An 18,019-nucleotide genomic window follows, 5' to 3' on the forward strand; every position below is an offset into this window, starting at 1 on the left:
TGAGATGGTAAATTATTCTTAATATCTCTTAAATTCTTGGTATTTCTGCTAAAAGTGCCAGCAGCAGTGTCTATCATGATGAAGTTTTTTAAGGTGGACACCTATCCTTTGAAGATTCTTTGCTCACAACTGCACATCACTTTCTGCCATAAATTTGGATTTGGTCTTTTAGGGCCAATTGGGTTTGGATGAGATACTTATATATTTTTTCTATAAAGAGTTTGTTATATTTAGTTGGTAATGTCAAAAATCAATACCTAGAACTATTTCAAAAGGCAGAAAACCAATTTAAACCAACCGTAGACCACTTGAGAATCTTATCATCAAATAATTATCAGTAATAGTAGCTCCTTTGTACTTTATAACTAATGATCTACACTGATCACTCTTTTCTTAATGCAGTTTGTTTTATAAAAAAACAAGTAACTTCCATCATATAATGTGAAATATGATCTTTGCGTCTATCTTTAAATAAGCATGCCATATATTTTTGCATTTATTTCTGCTATGAAAATTAATGTATAATGTTGATGAATTATTTTTCTTATTTTAAAATAAAATGACCAAGTGCTTCTGAAAGTTGCCATATAGATAGCATTGTAGACCGAATCCCTTTCTACACAGGATAGATACCACACAGGCAGGGGCAGAGGAAGCTTCTTCACACCATCCCACCAAGCCATGTCAATTTTGTCCTGAAAGGACAACCTTTAGAGATGAGAGGGGATAGTTCAGTCTCCACATTCAATTCAATCTTTGGCTTCTGCACAAAGCCTGCCAGGTTTTTTCTATCATATTGTGTTCAGAAGAATCTAGTTATTCCATTTTAATGTAAACTTCTTTAATGATGACTAGATGCACTTTAATGGATACAATATGAGAAGCACCATTATGCTTATGTCATGCTCGTTGAAAGCATTAAGCTTGGTTCTGTTTCCAAATCTTTTTACTCATCTATTCCACTAAGCAAGAATTCTGAAGAATTCTGGTAGGTCCTAACCCTGCTCTCACTTATACTGGTGTAAATCTGGAGTAACTCCATTTTAAATGAATGGAGGGAAGTCAGTTTAAAAAGAGGAATGATGAGTGAGAGCAAAATCAAAACTGCTAACTATATATGACTTTACAAGCAATTTCTGCTTGTTCAATATACTATATGTGAAGAATGTTGTCCCTGCTAAGAAGTACGGTTATACAACATGGGTAAAATCCTGGCCGAAAAGTCATTGCCATTAAGTTCTGTGGAGTCAGGATTTCACCTCATGTTCTTAGAACCAAAAAGCTGCGACTACTATAATTCTGGAGTCAAATTCAGCCCTGGCACAAACAGCCACAATTTCTTTCGATTTTACTTAGAATTGTGCCAGAGTCTGAATTTCTCCATGATCTTAGTGTTTTTTTTCTTAGGAGGAATTTACTTACCCAATATTTGATATTTCTCTTTGAGAAGATATTTTGTTGCTAAAATATTTTATTGTATCCTACAGATTTAATACACTATTAAATCAAATGAGCAATCTTAGGTCTTCATGCTGTAATAAACAATCTACACATATTACAGACTTGCTTCTCCATTCCTTACACAGTCAAAACACCTGGTAAATCTATGGGAGTTTTGTCCATAGAATATTCACTTAAAGCAAAATGCTGACCCTGATCTGATATGCTTAGAATTAATTATGATAGTGTATTCATTTTAGTCGGCAGTATTACAAAAAATTACCTTTAGTTAAGAGCTATAGGGGTACTGAGGTAAACTTGATTGTGAATTAAGGTTTAAAATAGACTGACTGTTCTAGTTGATTTATATAAATGTGCAGATCATGAGTCTGAAGGGTAAGGACCTGATTTTCCTTTGTCCTGTGTTTGTGCAGTCAGCTATACCAATGCAAACAAGGTGTAACATTCAACTTAATCAGAATAGTAGCATTTCCCATTGACTTTTCGTGAGTGTAAATGGCTTCCAAGAACAGGGCAAAGAAGACTCAGGCCCCAAGTATATATTGTTAAACACTATTAAGAATACTTGCAAGTGTCAGTTTGCCTGCAATGCCAAGGTACTTCACACAAGACGACAATCTCTAGGGCCAAATGCTTTCACTTAAACTGATATAGCAACAGGAATTCAGCTATGAAGTTGCTGACTACTTCATAGATTGCTTCTTTTGTTTTAATTGAGAAGCATGACGTTACTTATTTCACAGTTTAGTTTTATGATGTTTATGAATTTTAGTGAAAGAATTTGAGTAATATCAAAGCTAAGATACATTTTTGCCTCTGGACCAAGGACCAGCCTGCTTATGGCGGCACGTCCTCTGAAAAATGTCATTAAACAGCTGATCTTTAGAAATATTCATTAACTTGAAAAAATCTACTTTACATCTATCAGTAAAAATTACAGGGGACTGAAAAGTCGGTGTTTTCAGGGTCAGATTCTATGAGGGGCTGACAGCCCTTATCTGCCATTGAAGTCTACAGGAATTGTCAGTTTTCAGCACCTCACAGTAAGTGCTCAGTACTTCACAAGATCGAGCTTACAATTGGTGACCTTACCTGTGATAAAAAGCTTTTCAATGATCACAATAGGTGTCTTTATCTTTGCATTACTGTAATTACCACATAACTTACCTGTTACAATGAGCTTGGTACCGGAGCCAAATACTTTGAAGAAGTAGCCACTAGAAGTATCACAGTGAGCAAATCCTTTACAAAATACTGTACAGATCTAGTATCATTATATTGATGAACCAGTAGTTGTTGCCTTAAAAAAAAAATCTGATTTGCTATTTAAGTAGCTTTCTGGCTTTGCAATAAAATAGTAAAAAGGGAGAATGCATGTAAAATAATGTGAAAATGGTGGGGAAAATTTTCAAAGGGGCAAAAGACACTTAGACATCTAACTATCATTCCTGGGCACCTACGTGTCATTGAAAATCTGTCCCTGAAATTAATCTAATTTAATATGGTTTACATTAGATGTGTCTAATAACTTGTGGAAAGGAACAAATTACTTTTTAAATTATGGTCCACAGGCTGAGGTTATAAAATTAAGCCTGCATGCTGCCATCATTCCATGATAGTGCTCCAAATGATAACAATAGATTGAGGGTAGAATATAGCTCTTAAATTGGGTATGTTCATGAGAATTAGTTTGGCTAATTTCTGCCATTTAGTATAATCAGAAATATTCCCCAACAGAAAACATTTTCTCTTCAGAAATATTTGTTTGTCTCAGGGACTAGGCACCCAGCAAGGACCATTTAGCTGTATATAGAGGGAAGCCTAATTAAAGACACAGAATTCTCTCAAGCTCCTTAAATCCAAACATGGCTAAAACATTTTAACAATTGGAAATCATCTTTAAAAATAAAATGGAGAATCATATTATTGGATCAATTATCATAGTTTTTTAAAAGGATTATATCTATTATATATACCTTATGTTTATGTAAACATAAGCAAACCTTTCTTTCTCATTATTGTATGGAAACAAGAAGATTTACTGCATTTTGGCCTTGTTAAGGCCTCAAAGTTAAGCACATGCTTAAATACCTTGCTGAATAGGAATGAACACATGCTTAAGTGCCTTCCTGAAGTGGAGAAAAGAAAACACATTAGCATTATTGTTACTATACATTTACCCTTTAATGCTACCTAAGGGCCAGATCCTCTAAGTGCTGATCATCCTCAATTTTTATTTAAATTAATGAGCATTGAAGAAGCTCAACAACTCATATGATGGGCTGCTAAATATATGGTATTGTATAAAAAACCATAAGTTCTACATTTTACATTTATTGCTAACAATAAGTGGCTCCACTTCTGAATATTTTTGCACAATCACCACACAGTGTGAAAATACCAAACAAGATCTCCAAACAATTTACATCATTCTCATTGATTGCACAAGTGTAACTGTTTTTTTCTGAATTAGAGAGACTAGGATGGGTGAAATCTTGACCCCATTGAAATCAGTTGAATTTTGCCTTTTACTTCAGTGGAATCAGGATTTTACCTTATATATTTATGATTAGCTTGATTTTGTCCTGGATAACAAGCATAGTAAATACAGAAAGTAAATGTATGCTTTGAAAACATCTTGAGAAACTTACTTGAAACCACCAAGTTGGTGCCCGAGCCAAAGTACTTTACTCCATACTCACATCATTGAAATCCTCTACAAAAACTAATGAATTATCAAGTTATGAATTTCATCAGACTAAAATTCTGAAGTTCATATTTTAAATACCAAGTCCACAATCTGAACAAGACTTGCTATCGGCCACTTAATGGTGTGAGTACTAAACCATGTTTATGCACTTTGTGAATTCCTGTTCCTTTTTGCTACCAAAAATGTTTTTTGCTCCTTCAAATACATCAGTGCATGGCAAATTGAGTGGAGTGAATTACTCCAGTTCCAGCAGTTCCATTAATTTTAGTGGATGAGCAGGATTTAGTCCTCTGATTTCCAATGTGCCTAGATAGGAAGGATGGTCTTGTGGTTAAAGCACGAGAGTGGGACTCAGGAAGATTTGCCTTTTTTCTGGCTCTCCCTCTCTGCCCTTTGTCAAATCACAACCTCTGTGCTTCACTTTACATTTTAACCTGCTCTTAATGTATAGTTTAGAAAATGACATTTACTAGACAATGTATTGTAAATACTCTTACATACTCAACATTAACTAGCACTTATATTATTGATTGGACTGTTTCTGTAGCTTTAATCTGATAAAGAATACTATACACAAAAGAGAAAAGATACTTTCAGTAAAAAACACATACTCAGAACCTGAAGACTGTTGCACCTCATGCATTTTTACTTCATTACTCAACGTACACTGATATAGCACTAACAATAACAAACTCACACTTGCTAAATTGAAACCTGTGCTGTGAATTTTACACTTGCTGGCATTTGGACTCTTTCAATGGAGTTGCACAAGAGATGAATTTGGCCCAATATTTTAAATGTAAAGCTCTCAATTTCCCTCTTTCCTGATTCTTAACAGCCAGTCAGTAAATATTCCAGCCTTTTACACTTGTACTCACTTTACTCATTAGGACCAAAACTCCCCTCATTCAATCCATTCGTGTCCTAGGCAGTTCCATATTCAGTTCAAGAGCAATACACTGCTTATGTGCAAATTCCTTTTTTTATATTCAATTATTCGGTACAATTTTTCTGTCCTTTTTTTTTCTTTTGGTAAATAGAATCAATCAAGAATAAACATACTTACCGGACACAACTAGCTTGGTTCCTGTGCCAAAGTACTTGATCCAGCTTGAAGTATCACGTTGACTTTTCGTTTTACAATAAGCTGTGTTACTTTACTTATGCTGCTGTGTCCTTGCTCAAATAACCAGGTACTCTAACCAGTAGCTGGGAAAATACTTCTAATGAAGTATTCCTGATTTCTTGACTGCATGGAGAATTTAACAAATTTCACATTTCTGTGCCACCATAAAGCTGATACATAAATTCTCTTCCCAGTGATTCTATTTGCATATCCTTGCAACTTTTCTGTTAACGAATGCTCACTCCTTAAAATGGAAACTAGATGACGGCTTCTATTTGATTTTAATATTGGAAATAGACTGTTGGATCAGGCGGTTCTCAAACATTTTCATCGTGTGGTCCACATATTAAAAGAGAGATTGTCTCATTGACTACAACCCCTTTCCCATTCCCAACAGCATTGACCACCTCCTCCTCCCATCCGCAATCACATAACATCCCTGTAGCAATTGTTTACATGGAAAAATGATACCTGGAAAGAATTTCATTCTTAGCTGTATTACTGAAATTTAATAGATGGTAATGAGGAGGAACCAGCATTATGTGATCAGCCAGCTCTCTGGCGACATGCACAAAGAGCTCCATTGGCTGCAGCTGGGAGCCTGTACCCTAGATGTATATTTTGCTGTATGTTGGGATTGTTGTAGTTTGTGTGTTACCAATTTACTGGTATCTTTTTCATGGCTGCTGGGGAGGGGAAAAATATTTTCCTCTGTATACACAGACGTTTTAAAACAGAACAGAGATAACATCTGAGAAAGCCCACCTCATTTCAGACTAAAGGTGTGGATGACAATCTAGCAATTGGAAGGGAATTAACCAGAGTATTTGATCTCTCTCACAGACGCAGACACCCCCACCCCGCTTCACTCATCTGCAGAATAATTCTGGGAAATAACTGACAGTGGGTAAGAAAAATTGAAAAGGAACATACAGAGAGAGGTTCCTCCCAAATGTGCAGGTGGTTGTTTCAAAGGGCTTGTCTACTACCCAGTACTTTATTGGGAATATCTCCCAGCATTGCAATAGTGCTGGTGAATCTTCACTAGTGAGCCCTGGGAGAACTGGTGTAGTGAGGCCAATAGCATTCACTGGCATGTTACCACCATGTCTTCTAGACCTGCTCTGAGCAGGATTAAGTGACACTAGCACTGCTGCACTTGGTGTCCTTGGTGGGGCTGTACTGATGTTACTGCAACAGCGGGAAGTTTCACAGAATACATCCATTGTTGCCCCTCTACCTAGCAAATATACCAAGTCATAATCATACATTATCTAACATGGTAGTAGTAATATGATTTGGTCCTGTCAGTATGGAGAGAGCAAAACTGAATTTTAGCCATAGGGTAATCATCATGCTAAATAACTTGCACTAGGGTTGCACTTTCCATCCAAGAATGTCAATGTACTTTAGTGCATTAAGTTTCAGTGTGTATGTGAGGCAGGTATTATTCACAGCAGGAGAAACTGAAACCCAGAGAGGATAAGTGACTTGGTCATTCAGGGAGCGTGTAAAAGAGAGCCACACATAGAATCCAGATCTCCTTAGGCCCAATCCTGTATTTTAACAAGGAGCTGGGCAGTAATAAGAGCCACCAGGGAGCCCAGGTGGCTATGGGGAGCCCCAGACCCTCCACCTCATCCTGGGTGAGGGGTGTAGGGGGCATAGCCTTGTACGATTTGAATCGATCCTACGTATGCTGCAATGAAAGAACCTGGCTGGTCCAGGTCTCCTGAGTCAGGCTTGCAGGGCTGGGGCTGAAGGGCTAAAATTGCAACGTAGACATTTGGGCTGGAGCTGGAGCGCGGGCTCTGAAACCTAGTGAGGCGGTGGGTCTCAGAGCCCAGGCCCCAGCCCGAGCATGAATGCCTACACTGCAGTTTTTAGCTCCACAGTCCGAGCCCCACAAGCCCAAGCCAATGGACGCAGAGTCTGAGACTAGGTGCCATGGGATTTTTAATGCAGTGTAGCCGAACCCAAAGGGAAGGGAAATAAAGGTTCCAGATATCTTTTAATAAGGCTTCTCTTTAAAAATCACTAGCATATTTAATCAGGAGATAAATTTGCCCTGAACTAACTGCGTATACAATTTAAGAACCTTGGTTAGCACCTTTAAAAAGAGAGTTAGAAAAACAAAGAGTGCAGGATTCTATACAGGTAAGACAACTTAGGAAAATTGTCAATTGTAAACTTTCCAATTCTTTTCAGGTACCATAGAATATTCACGTACAGAACATGCTGATCCTGATCTGATCTGTTTACAATTAATTATGATCGTGTATTCATTTTAATAGGCAGCATTACAAAAAATTACCTTTAGCTGAGCGCTATAATATACTAAGGTAAACTTGATTGTGAATTAAGGTTTAAAATAGACTGACCATTCTAGTTGATTTATATAAATGTCCAAAGCGTGATTCCGAGAGAGTAAGGACCTGATTTTTCATTGTGCTGTGTTTGTGCAGTCAGTTATACCAATGCATACTGGGTGTAACATGCTACTTAATCAGAATGGTAACATTTCCCATTGACTTTCCATAAGCGTAAATGGCTTCACAAGAGCAGGGCAAAGAAGACTCAGGCCCCGAGTATATATTGTTAAACACTATTAAGAATACTTGCAAGTGTCAGTTTGCCTGCATGCCAAGGTACTTCATACAGGACGACAATCTCTAGGGCCGAATTCTTTCACTTACACTGGTGTAAGTGCAGGAATTCAGCTATGAAGATACTGACTACTTCAGAGCTTGCTTCCTTTGTTTTAATTGAGAAGCATGATGTTGTTACTTGTTTCACAGTTGTTTAATTTTATGCATGTTTTTAAATTTTACTTAAACAATTTGAGAAATATTAAATCTAAGACAAATTTTTGCAATTGGACCAAGGACCCGCAAGCTTATGGCGGCACATCCTCTGAAAAATGTCATTAAACAGCTGATCTTTAGATATATTCATTAACTTGAAAAAATCTACTTTACATCTACCAGTAAAAATTGCAGGTTTGCTCGGGGACTGAAAAGTTGGTGTTTTCAGGGTCAGATCCTACAAGATGCTGACAGCCTTTAACTGCCATCGAAGTCTACAGGAATTGATGGTGCTCAGCACATCACATAAAGTGCTCAGTACTTCACAAGATCGAGCTTACAATTGTTGACCTTACCTGTGATTAAAAAGCTTTTCTATGATCACAATAAGCCACTTTATCTTTGCAGTACTGTAATTACCACATAACTTACCTGTTACAATGAGCTTGGTACCGGAGCCAAATACTTTGATGCGAACACCACCACTAGTAGTAGTAAGTGTCACAGTGAGCAAATCCTTTGCTAAAAATCTACACAGAGCGGGTATCTTTTTGTTGATGAACAAGTAGTCGTTGCTTTAAAATAAATCTGATTTGCTATATACATTACTTTCAGACATTACACTAAAATAGTAAATAAGGAGAGTACACGTAAAATAATGTGAAAACTGTGGGGGAGATTTTCAAAGGCACAAAAGGCATTGTGGTGTCTAACTATCATTGAGTTTCATTGGGCATTTGGCACAGAAATGCCATTGATAAAATCTCCCAATCATATAATGTGGGTTAGATTAAGGGTGTTGAATATTTTGTGGAAAGGAACAAATTATTTTTAAATTGTGATGCACAGGCTGAGGTTATAAAATTAAGCCTGTACAGTGCCGTCATTCCATAATGGATCTTCCAATGATAATAGATTGAGGGTAGAATATAGCCTTTAAAATGGCTATATTCATGGGGAAAATTCTGGCTAATTCCTGCCATTTGGTGTAATCTGGAATATTATCAACAGAAAACATTTGCTCTTCAGCAATATTTGTACAACACAGGGATTAGGCACCCAGCAAGGATGATTTAGCAGGATCTAGAGGGAAGAATATGCTTAAAGACACAAAATACTCTGATCCTCCTTAAATCCAAACATGACTAAAACATTTGAACAATTGAAAATATCTTTAAAAATATCTGTCTAGCTCTATCGCATACCTGGTCTTTATGAAAAAAATAAGCAAACCTCTTTATTCCCCATTACTGGATCGAATCAAGAAAATGTTACTGCATTTTTGCCTTAAAGTTAAACACATGCTCAAATTCTTCGCTGAATAGGAATAGAAACATGCTTAAGTGCCTTACTGAACTGGAGTCTTTATTAGGAAAGAAAACACAATTGCATAAATTTATTGTTACTATAAATGTACTCCTTAATTCTATTTAAGGGCCACATCCTGCAAGTGCTGAGGATCCTCAACTCCCATTTAAATTAAGGAGCATTGAAGTAGCTCAACACCTCATAGGACTAGGTGCTAAATATAGTTTATTGTATAAAAAACATAAATTCTACATTTCACATTTACTGCTAACAATGGGCTTAGTTCCACTTCTGAATAGTTTTGCATAATCATCTCACAATCTTACAATGCTAAACAAGATCTCCAAACACTTTACATTGTTCTCAGTGAAGTGTTTCTAGCCCTTTCTGATTTAGAGAGACTAGTATGGGTGAAATCCTGACCCCAATGAAGTCAATTGGCATTTTGCCTTTGACTTCAGTGGAATCAGGATTTCACCCAGTATATTTATGAATAGTTTGATTTTGTCCCGGATAACAAGCATAGTAAATGCCCAGAATAAATGTATGCTTTGAAAACATTTAGAGAAACTTACTTGAAACCACCAGTTTGGTGCCGGAGCCAAAGTACTTTACTCCATACTCACATCATTGAAATCCTCTACAAAAACTAATGAATCATCAAGGTATAAATTTTCCTGAATTGAAATTCTGAAGTTCATATTTTAAATACAAAGTCCACAATCTAAACAAGACTTGCTATAGGCCAGGATGTTATGTGAGGATTAAACTGAGTTTATGCACTTTGTGAATTCCTCTGCCGCCTTCTACGAAAAATGTTTTCTGCTCTTTGACATACATCACTGCATGGCAAATTGATTGGGGTGAATTGCTGGTCACCACGCAATTCCATTAATTTCAGTGGAAGAGCAGGATTTAGTCCAATGATCTCCAATGTGCCTGGATAGGAAGGATGGTCTTGTGGTTAAAGCACCAGAGTAGAACTGAGGAGATTTGGCTCCCTGTGTGATCTTGGGCAAGTCACAACCTCTGTGCTTCACTTTACATTTTAACATGCTCTTAATGTATTGTTTAGAAAATATAAGACATTTCTTGGCAATGTATTATACATTTTTTTATACGTACTCAACATTGTTAACTCACACTTATATTATTGATTGGACTGTTTCTGTGGCTTTAATACTATAAAAGAATATTCTACATAAAAGGGAAAAATTACGTTCACAAAACCAATTACTGAGAGCCTGAACACTGTTTCATCTCAGACAATTTTCCTTCATTAGTCCTCAAACACTGATATATCCCTAACAATAACAAGCTTTTTAATAATCTCACACCTGCTAAATTGAAACCTGTGCTGTGAATTTTGCACTTGCTGGCATTTGGACTCTTTCAATGGAGTTGCACAAGAGATGAACTTGGCCCAATATTTTAAATGTAAAGCTCTCCATTTCTCTCCTTCCTGATTCTTAACAGTTATTCAGTAAATATTCCAGACTTTTACACTTGTACTCACTTTACTCATTAGGACCCAATACCCCCCTCAGTCAATCCATTGGTGTCCTTCGGAGTTCCAATTCAGTTCAAGAGCAATACATGGCTTTTGTGCAAATTCCTTGTCTTATATTCATTTATTCAGTACATTTTTTTTGTCCTTTGATTCTATTTACCAAAAGAAAAACAATCAAGAATAAAAATACTTACCAGAAACAACTAATTTGGTTCCTGTGCCAAAGTACTTGATCCCGCTTGAAATATCACGTTGACTTTTCATTTTACAATAAGCTGTGGTACTTTACTTATGCTGCTGTGTCTTTGCTCAAATAACCAGGCACTCTAACCAGTAGCTGAGGAAAAAAACTTCTAATGAAGTATTCCTGATTTCTTGACTGCTTGGAGAATTTAAGTAATTTCACATTTTTGTGACATCATAAAGCTGATACATAAATTCTCTTCACAGTGATTCTATTTGCATGTTCTTGCAAATGAATCCTCATTGCTTAAATGAATCCTCACTCCTTTAAATGGAAATTAGATGACAGCTTCTATTTGATAATGGTTTAAATAGAACCTTGGAACAGGCAGTTCTCAAACATTTTCATTGTGTGGTCCATATATTAAAAAAGAGATTGTGTCATAGACTACAGTATCCCATTCACAATAAGATTGACCACCTCCTCACCCTGTAATCACATCACATTCCTGTGGCAACTGTAGCAATTGCTTACATGGAAAAATAATACCTGGAAAGTATTTCATTCTTAGTTGTATTACTGAAATTTAATAGATGGAAATGAGGAGGCTCCAGCATTATGTGATCAGCCAGCTCTCTACAGACCAGCACAAAGGGCTCCATGAACTGCTGCTGGGAACCTATATCCTAGATACATATTTTGCTACCCGACTGTATATTGTTCTAGATTCTGTATTACCAATTTACTGCTATCTTTTGATATGGCTGCTGGGGAGGGGAAAAATATTTTTCTCTGCATACACAGTCGCTTTAAAACAGAACAGAGATAACATCTGAGGAAACCCACCTGGAAGATGATTTAGCAAGTTTAAGGAAACTAACTAGAATATTTTTTTCTCTCTCTCTCTACTCCATCTCACAGACACCCACACCCCATTCCCATGAAGAATAATTCTGGGAAATCACTGACTGTGTATGAAAAATTGAAAAGGAACATATATAGAGAGGCTCCTCAAAAATGTACAGGTGGTTATGTCAAAGAGGTTGTCTACCCAAGACTTTTTTGGGAATATCCCCCAGCATTGCAGTCATGCTGGTGAATCTTCACAGGTGAGCACTGGGGGAACTGGTGTAGAGAACAATGGTGTTCACTGGCATTTTATCACCATGTCTTCTAGACATGCTCTGAGCAGGGTTAAGTGACACCATCATAAAAATGCCAGCACTAGCACTGCTGCTGTGCTCTCATTGGTGGGTTTGTACTGATATTAGCACAACAGTGGGAGATTTCACAAAATAAGTCCATTGTTGCCCCTCTTCTAAGCAAATATACCAACTCACAATTGTACATTATAGTTGTTATAATATGATTGGTCTTGCAGATATGGAGAAAGCAAAACAGAGTTTAGCCATAATTTGCACTCTTGTAGCACTTTCCATCCAAGAATTCCAAAGTACTTTAATGCATTAAGCTTCAATGCCTATGTGAAGTAGGTATTATTCCCAGCAGGGGAAACTGAAATCCAGGGAGGTTAAGTGACTTGGTAACACAAGAAATGTGTGAAAGAGAGCCAGGCATCAAATCCAGATCTCCTGAGGCCTTATCCTGTCCTTTAACCATAAGACCATCTTTCTTCACCCACAATGCAGGCACACACCTTCCTAAGACTGGAAGAGCAACTGAGATCAGAAAGAATGGATGATCCAGTCTCTCAAGAAGAATTTGTTCTCTAAGAAGAAGTAAGTTCCCCAAATATGATGAAGACTCTCTAGGCTATGTTGCTGATCTCAATAAGTGAAAAAAGAAAAGGTAAAGTCAGAGAGGACTGCGTTTCATGCAGCCTGGTCTCCCTTTTGAACTGAGATATAGAAATCTTTGCCAATGACATCTAGAGTTCTATCTCCTGACGTGCATCTGTGTAGAGCTAGTACAACTTATCATCAACAAAAAGAGAGCAAATAATAGGTAAAAAATTCAAAAGCACCTAAACGAATTAGGAATCCATCCCATTAAATTTCATGATTGTTGGATGCCTAATTCATTTTAAGTACTTTTGAAAATTTAACCTGATATCTGCAGGAACTTTAACGTGATCTAGTTTGCCTTCATTCACAAAAACACCACTTCAAACTGCTCTGACTAGATGCTGAAAAGCATTTGACCAACCGGAATAACCCTTCCTCATCTTTACCCTAAGGAAATAGGATTGGAAACATATTCCTGTAGATGGGCATATGCTGTCTAGAGGAATCCACAGGCTACTCTTCTAGCCAGTGGCTAAGAAGGATTTGTCACTCAAGAACCATGAGGAAGGGAAGCTGTTTAATGTCATTCCTTTTGTAGCAACTTGGGTAACTCTGGCTCATACCAACTGGGATCACCTTAATGCATCACCACTCAGACACTGCAGTGATGAGTGATAAATAACAATATAAAACAGACATGGAAGACTACAGACTACCGGCGGAATCTGGGTTAGGTTGTAAGGACTGGCCAAAATCTCCCCACTTCTAGGCCCCAGGAACAGTGAATAGAAGGGCAATAGAAGAATGATCTTCTCTCCTTCTCCTGTGGGTAACTATTTGTATTTTAAATGTGCAACCATATTTATACATTAACATAGGGAATTTAGATTTAATAAAAATGGATTTATGGTAGGTGGATGAAGTGATAAGAGAGAGATACTGGCAGGGCCTGGATTTCAAGGTGCGTGGTACAGACCAACATTTTAATTATAGGTGCCACACTTTAGTTATAGATGCCTGTAAGTTAAGGTTGCCTAAATCTTCCCATTATAAGACACTCTTTTCAGTTGTTTTTATCTTTACCAAACTTAAACTGTTCTGACTCAAACTTTCCATGCCAGTTTTCTGCTCTAGGCTGATTAAAAAAAAAAAAAGTTTTAGCAACAGTGGTTCAGCCTTTTGTGAGAACTAGATTTCAGGAAAATACCTATTTTTGCCCATATTACATTTTTACAACTGTTTCTTTGAGAATCTCTAGCAGTCACGTATTTGCAGCAGGGACTTGAAATTTGTGAACCAGGTGGCCTTTGTGTCAGGGATGTGTTGTTTACTATTCCTGTGGAAAGAATGCCCAAATTTGGCCAAAGTTATGAGCCTTTGAAAAATCTCACTTTGCACAGGTCAGTAGTAACTTGTTTGAGTCTGGCAGCTTTAGTCAGCAGAAGCAGAGTGGGAGGGGAGATGGTTGCCAGAAAAGGGGTGTGCATGGGGGGGAAGCTGTGTAAGACAGGAAACAGTGGTTAGGTGGGGATAACAGAGGAGGAAAGGGACTAGAAGTAACGGGTGGTGGCTAGGAATAGAGGGAGGGGAAGGGGTGACATTTGGGTGTGTATAGGCATGGATACAGGGGACGATAGGAGCAAAAGGGAAGGGGACAGAAGATGGAGGATGAGGGATGATAGGAGCAGAAGGGAGAGGTGAAGATGGGGTGGGGGACAGAGAGAGTGTTGGGGAGGAGGGAAGAAGGCATGGTCTAGTGCTTAGTGCTAGCCTTGGACTTGGGAGACCTGGGTTTAATTCTGTCTTTTGCCACAGGCTTTCTATGTACCTCAGTTCCCCATCTGTAAAATGGGGGTAATAATACTTCCTTACCTCACAGCTATGTTGTGAGGATAAATGCATTAGAGATTGTGAGGTGCTCAGATACTGGGATAACTTAGATGGTTGGGTGCGGGGGATGAAACAGAAGGGTCTCTAACCACTAGCAAATCCCCCCTTGGAATTCCTAGAATTAAACCCAGGAATCCTGAGTTTCAGTATTTCCCTTCTTTCAGCAAATACCTGTGAAACCCATTGGCAAAATATGTATATCATCCCCCTTTAGTGCCTGATCTACACAGAGGATAACAACCTAGTAGTGATACCAGTTACTCTGTTAGTTGAAGTGACGGAGGTCTATGAATAGAACCTCTATTTTTGTTTCTGTTTTTTAAATTAGGACACTGTATAAAAAAGACTACTTTAATAGAATATTAAGGTTGCAAAATCAAGCATTCAGAAGTTAGCAAATGCCGGACTTAATGTTGCCCAGGCAACCTTAATTTGGTCCCCTTATGTATATGTGTTATGATACAGTCTTTAATTACATGATCACACACTTTTTCTCCCGCAGGACGCCTGTTTCATTTTGTGCACAGGGTGATTGGTGCTCTGGGGTTGAATCACGGGTGTGTAATGAAGGACGCTGTTGTATGTAGGACTCTGGGCTCATTTGCTTTAGAATTTGAAAGGTGTCTAGTGGATGAGGGAGGGGGTTGCAGGAAAGGAAAGGCTAGTCTCATGGTAAAGGCAGTTGGTTGCCAACAGGGATAATTAGATTCTATCCCTGCCTGTGCCTCAGAGTTCCTGTGTGATGCTGGGCAAGTCACGTAAACCAAAATATTCACAGCTGACCACACATTATGTGCGCCTCCTTTTCTGGGTGTCCTCCTGGGCCCTGATTTGCAGAAGCTCTGAGCGCTCATGACTGCAACTGAAGTAGGTCGGAGCAGTGCTTTGAACATATAAAGTGCTATAAAAATGTGAAGTACAGTGGAAAATCAGGCAGTAGATGTCTCAGGTTGAGCACCCAAAATTAGTGGACACTTTTGACAATTTTGGCCATAATTCTTCTGTGCCTCAGTTCCCCCACAGTAAAATGGGGTTAATAACACCATTTAATTTCATAGGGCTGTTGTGAAAAGAAACTCATTAATGTTTAAGTACCCAAAAACTACTGTGACTGCACCATAGAAATGCCCATGTTTGGATGGTCTGCGTTAAATAAGGCTTGGGGCCACATAATGGATGTGGAGAATAAAATAAAATAAATACTGAATAACTACTGATTCACTGAATGAGGGAGGGGTCCTATGCAAAAGTATCATGTGATCATGTAAGTAAAGATTCTATCATAATAACATGGTCGTTGTAATATGATTTGGTCCTGCCAGTATGCAGAGAGCAAAACTGAATTTTAGCCATAGTCTAATCATCATACATAATAACTTGCACTGGTGTTGCACTTTCCATCCAAGAATGTCAATGTACTTTAATGTATTAAACGTCAATGTCTATGTCTATGAAACCCAGAGAGGATAAGTGACTTGGTCAGGCAGGAAGTGTGTAAAAGAGAGCCAGGCTTAGAATCCAGATCTCCTGAGGCCCAATCCTGTACTTTAACCAGGAGCTGGGCAGTAATAAGAGCCACCAGGGAGCAGGGCCGGCTCCAGCATTTCTGCCGCCCCAAGCGATCGGCAGTTGAAAAAAAAAAAAAAGCCACGATTGGTGGTGGCAGTTCAGCGGCAGGTCCTTCGCTCCTAGAGGGAGTGAGGGACCTGCCGCCCCCGAATTGCCGCAGGTGCCGCCTCTCTGCCTTGGCCGCCCCAAGCACCTGCTTGTTAAGCTGGTGCCTGGAGCCGGCCCTGCCAGGGAGCCCAGGTGGCTATGGGGAGCCCCAGACCCTCCACCTCACTCTGGGTGCTGTGCCCCAGAGGTGTGGTGATGCAGGGGGCAGAGCCTTATACTTTTTGAATCGATCCTAAGTACAGGTTTACATTCTGGTTCATTTCAAAACTATTCCAGGAATCTCTAGAATAGTCAGAAATGGAGTATGGAGACAATATTTTAACTTTTTTAAGAGAGCTAAGATATGGTGTTTTGTTTTGGCACACTCAAAATTCAAAACCAGCCAAATGGATTTAGCTCAAATTTTCCAAAGTTGTTTGCCTTTAATTGCTGGGTTACAGAGATGCTTTTTCAGTCTTGAGAATAATCAGTTTAAACTCTGATGCTATCCCATACAAAAGCACTTCACTAATGTAAATAAGGGTGCATTTCCTGACTGTGTAATCAATACATATCAAGGAAATCACAGTTAAGGCAACCTTAACATCCAAACCACTCTCCATTCACTTACCTTACCAGTGAGCATTTAATAAATTAGGGGAGATTTTGAAAGGCACATATGGTAGGTAAACACCTTCTTTTAAAATCTCCCCTTTAGTTAACCAAAACTTGCATATTAAAAAACACTATGATAATGTGAGGAAGGGTATGTCTACACTGCAATAAAAGACCCCAGCTAGTCCAGGTCTCCCGACACAGGCTTGCAGGGCTGTGGCTGAAATTGCAGTGTAGACATTTGGGCGTGAGCTGGAGTGTGGGCTCTGAAACCCAGCGAGGCGGTGGGTCTCAGAGCCCAGGCCCCAGCCCTAGCCTGACTGCCTACACTGCATTTTTTAGCTCTGCAGCCCGAGCCCCACAAGCCCAAGCCAATGGATGCAGGGTCTGAGACTAGGTGCCATGGGATTTTTAATGCAGTGTAGCCGTACCCAAAGGGAAGGGAAATAAAGGTTCCAGATACTCTTTAATAAGGCTTCTCTTTAAAAATCACCAGTATATTTTATCAGGAGATAAATTTGCCCTGAACTAACTGCGTATACTATTTATGAACCTTGGTTAGCACCTTTAAAAAGAGAGTTAGACAAGCAATCTTTAAGCCTTGTCCACAATGAGAAACTTAACCATTGCTGACAATATTTTTCTTCAGTGATTCACCTTAAAATGATATAAGGAATGACTTATGTTCTATTGATGAACCAGTTAATATCACTTCAGGGGGAACTGTTGCTGAACGCCATTTTGAGAAATTACAGTAAATACATTAACATGTATCACTCAATGACAAATATCAATTACGAAATTAGCAAGGATGATACACCCTGAAATGACTTTGTTCATTTATTTGACAAATGTAATGCAATGTTATGCATAATACTCAGTACTTCTGAAAATCAAGCCCACTTAAATACCCAATTAACATTTAGGAGCCTAACTATAGTCAACCACTTCTGAAAATCTCGATTATGAAGCATTACTAACAATGGAGCTCTCAACAGAACTCAGCTGTC

This window comes from Terrapene carolina, unplaced genomic scaffold (genome assembly GCF_002925995.2).
Source record: "Terrapene carolina triunguis isolate 2854851 unplaced genomic scaffold, T_m_triunguis-2.0 Scaffold33715, whole genome shotgun sequence".
Classification (NCBI taxonomy): domain Eukaryota; kingdom Metazoa; phylum Chordata; order Testudines; family Emydidae; genus Terrapene; species Terrapene triunguis.